Raw genomic sequence first — 4,556 nt, 5'->3', positions numbered from 1 at the left:
ATATTATATTATATTATATTATATTATATTGTATTATATTATGCTGTATTATATTATATATTATATTATATTATATTACATTATAATTATATTATATTATATTATAATTATATTATATTATATTATAAAATTATCCCATTACATTATATTTTTAATAGTATTTTGATTGAAAACAGCAGTTGATACCATGCAACATTTTCATTTCTTTTTTTATTATTCTTTTAAACTTTTATTAATTCAGATAATCAACTGGATATTTTAGTTCGAATCGTTTTTATTCTAATAATCAATTAATGTTTGATTAGTAATAACATCATTGACTAATTAAAACAAAACGTAAGGCTTTGGTAACATTTGTAAAAAATGATTTACGTGTTTCGTGCAAAATTACAAAACATAAATATGTGAAATATATACGAATTTGCTCAAAATAAATATGTGTGACGAATATAAAATATATGCGTTTCATGCAAAACATGCATATAAGGAATAAAATGAAATGTAATGTATTATTCGATAGTAAACGAGAATTGCAGTATTTCATTAAAGATTTAAAAGGGAAAAGAGAACTTTTAAAAGGTTGTTTCGATTCATTTTTTTTTCTTCAAAAAAAGAGAAATTTTGGGAGGTTTCGAGTCATTTCTTTTTTTTATCTAATTGAAAAGGTGAAAGATGAAAGATTTGTTTATGGCTTATATAATTAAAACTTATTTTGATGAAATGATTAAATGTGAATTACCAGTAATAAGATAAGATTAAAGGTCAAGAAAAAAAAACAAAATAAAAATTCAATAATGAAAGCATGTGAAAAAAGAAAACAATTAGTAAAAGGCAAAATGAACGTTATGCAGATTTCTTTTCACTCTCTCTCCTACTTCTCTTTAACAAATTATAACTTGTTAACTTATAAATATATGATATGAGAAAGTTATTTTGCATTAATCGTAACTTAATTGCTTTATATTTGTTTTATGATTATTCATAATTTAAATGATTAGCACATTTATTCCATCTAACATGATATCATTGAAAATTGATATCATCTGGAAGTAAATTTTTAGTTTAATAAAAATTTACTAATAAAATTTTTGAAAAGACATCTAACCGGAATTGAATAAACTAATATGCTAATTTCAAAATCAGAACTGTAAAAAGAAACAAAATTTTCTTATCAAATTCATTTTATAAAATCTATCAATTGCTTAATAAAACAATGAATCGTTAATAATCAATTGCAAATCTCATTTGGTTAAATTTTATGGAACTATTTCATAAATTAAAATTAATTTTTAATCTTCAACCGTAATTTGATGAAATAAAATTAGGTATTAATGTTCAATTACAAAAAATTAAGTCTTAATGTTCAATTACAAAAAATTAAGTCTCAATATTCAATTACAAAAAAATTAAGTCTTAATGTTCAATTACAAAAAATTAAGTCTTAATGTTCAATTACAAGAGGTTTTAGTGGAAAATGGAAAAGTTTAAAATTTTAAAACTACTTCAAAATATAATTAATATGATTGTATAGCATACTAATTACAATTTTTTCCCCCCCTAAATATATTCTAACATTCTGTAACAATTATTTAACTCTAATTTACTTTTCAGGAAGTATTTATGATTAATGTAATTGAAAAAGGAAAGATATTTAAATCATCATTGCAATCATTTTTGCACTTTTGATTAAAATTTGCAATGAAATTAATCGGAATTTTTTTGATCAACATATTTAATAAATTATATATGATGGATAAATTTGAAAAATAGGGCAAATATTTTTTTAGAAATTCAAAATTCAAAAGTTCAAAGATCAAGAGTTTCAAAGGTTAGAATTCAAAGGAGATTTCATGAAATTTAAACCAAAATCAATGATATGAGTGTTGTAGTCGTTGCAGAAAATGCCTTAGTAATTAGTATACAAACTAGCAATAGTAGTTTACTAATTAACATAAATGTAAGCAGAAATAGTAATGAAATATGAGTCATTGGCTTATTCATTAACTTAAATACAAGTAAAAATAGTAATGAAATATGAGTCATGGAGCAAATGTTATAGGCGAAAGATGAGATGAATATGTATTAAGCAAATTGTAATTTGCATATTCGCATTGGATAATCTTATTATGACATTTATGAAATATTAAATTATATTCAAATAAATGGGCTAATTATATGAATAAATACTTTGAGAATTATCAAGAATATAGAAGTAAATTTTTTTTTGATGAATTCAACAAATAATACATTAATATTTTCTAACTAAATTTCCTCAATTTTTATAGAATTTATTTTAATTTTAATTCAAATACCTTGCTAATTAAACAATGATAAATGTTTTTTCTTTTTTTTTAAAAAAAAAGATAGACCAAAGATCACGCTGTTTTTTTCTTTCCTAATTTATATATTTATATATTTTATAAATATTTTAAATGACAAAAAACACAATGCAAATTATGCATAATTTATATAATGCAAAGGTAGCAAAATCAAAAAAAAAGCAAAAAGTAATTCATTTATTTATTTCAAAATAATAAATTTAATTTTGATAGAAAAAAAAAGGCGAAACGAAATGACAAAATTTGTGTTTATTTTCAATAAAATACTTTCAATTTGATGATAAAAGAATATTGATAATTAAGGGAAAATTAAAAATTTTCAAAAATTTGAATACGAAATTATGATATTATTTACGATCAAAAAAAAAACATGTAATTTTGGTAAAACATTAAGTGAAAAAAAAAAATCGAAGGAAAGAAGACAAGAAATTTTTAACAAAATTTAAAAAGTTGTAAACATTTCAACTTCCAACCATAAATTGCTTGCTTGTAAAAGCATCATTTATTGCAATCCCTAGCAACGAAACCACAGTAGTTAAAGTTATCAATAAATTTTCGTTGTCACAAAAAAAAAGGTCACTTTTTTTTTTCAGAAACTTAAAGCTAAACGCTTAAGAATGATGCCATTTTTTTTTTTTAATCACTTGCTTTTGCTGTTTAAGGAAAGAAAAATGGGGAAAAAAGAAAATTTAAAAACAAAATTATTTCAATGCTGAAAATTTTCTTTTTTTCTATTTTTATGGAAAAATCAAAAGTTTAGTGAAACAATGTTAAAAGATAGCACTATTGATTGATTAATTGATTAGGAATAATGTAATCAAAAGAGTTCGAAATATTGATATTATACAAATTTTCTGTTTTTTGTTTACTTTTTTTTTTTTTAATTTCGATTTGTTATTTCCTTTTTCTTTTGACTAAGCCATTTCCGAAAAGAATGAAATTTTTTTTTTTTTTTTTTTTTTTGCAAATTGATGGCATTCACTTAAAAAATTTTACTAAAATAGACAAATTGGTTGAGGACAAAGAAAATACTATGACAAATTTTGCATGAGTAGCATAATGTCACGGGAATTTCGAGTAAAAAATCAAGTTTAAATTTGAAAATCACTCCGCTTTCTTTTTTTTTTTGCTTTCAAATAAACGAAAATTAAATTGGGGATTTAATTTTCAATTACTAAAATTGCAAAATGCAGTTTCTTTCTTCCTTTTTTCCTTTTTTTTTAAAAAAAAAAGGAAATGGAAATTAGTAATCTTTCATTCATTTAGTAAATAATTTTTTTCTTTTTTTAAATTTCAATAATTATTGAATTTAATTTCGTACATTATTTTAGCACTTTATAGGACCAAAAGTGAATTTCAAAAAAAAAAAAGTTTGTTGAGGTAATAAGGTGGGTAAGAAATGAGAAAAAAGTTTAAATGTAAACATTTAGGAAACCTGAATGTTTACTTTTGTTTTTTTTTTTTTTGATTTCTTTAAATTGCAATTTGTTTTTAAAACCAAAATTGCCTTACTATTATCCCATCAATTTTTTTTACGACTACTATATCCTGCTTTTTTTTTTTTAAATATTTTAAATCATTTTCAAGACTGATACTTACTTATATGTTTAGCATGTACTAATTAATAATAATTTAAAACTTGAATTACCCGAGTACTCTCGTAATTTAAAACTTGAATTGCCCTAGTAATCTTGTAATTTAAAACTTGAATTACCCGAGTATTCTTGTGATTTAAAACTTGAATTGCCCGAGTTATCTTGTAATTTAAAACTTGAATTACCCGAGTAATCCTGGTAGAAATAAATATCCCGTAACTATTGCAAATCAACAATGAAATTTTATTATTATTTCCTGACTAGTTTCTTTCTTTGTTTTTCTTTTTGTTTTCTCAGCTAATCAGTCAATTTACATATCTAAAACTGATCGAAATTTTTTTAAAATTTCAATTTTATCTCAAAAAATTTTTGAAATATGAAATTTTATTTTTGTTGAAATTTCAATTTTATTTCAAAGAATTTTCGAAATATGAAATTTTGTTTTTTTTGGAATTTCGATTTTATTTCAAAAAATTTTTGAAATTTGGAATTTTGAAATTTTTTTAAAAATTTCTAGAATTATGAAATTTCTTGTTTTCTGCCCAATAATAATTAATCATTCAATGCTTACGAATCAATCAGTGGTATTAACTAAATTTGTTTTTCCATTTTTCTTTTGGAA

The sequence above is a fragment of the Loa loa genome (assembly GCF_000183805.2).
Source record: "Loa loa unplaced genomic scaffold supercont3.698, whole genome shotgun sequence".
NCBI lineage: Eukaryota > Metazoa > Nematoda > Chromadorea > Rhabditida > Onchocercidae > Loa > Loa loa.
The sequence above is the reverse complement of the archived record's forward strand: the minus strand, read 5'-3'. Positions refer to the sequence as shown.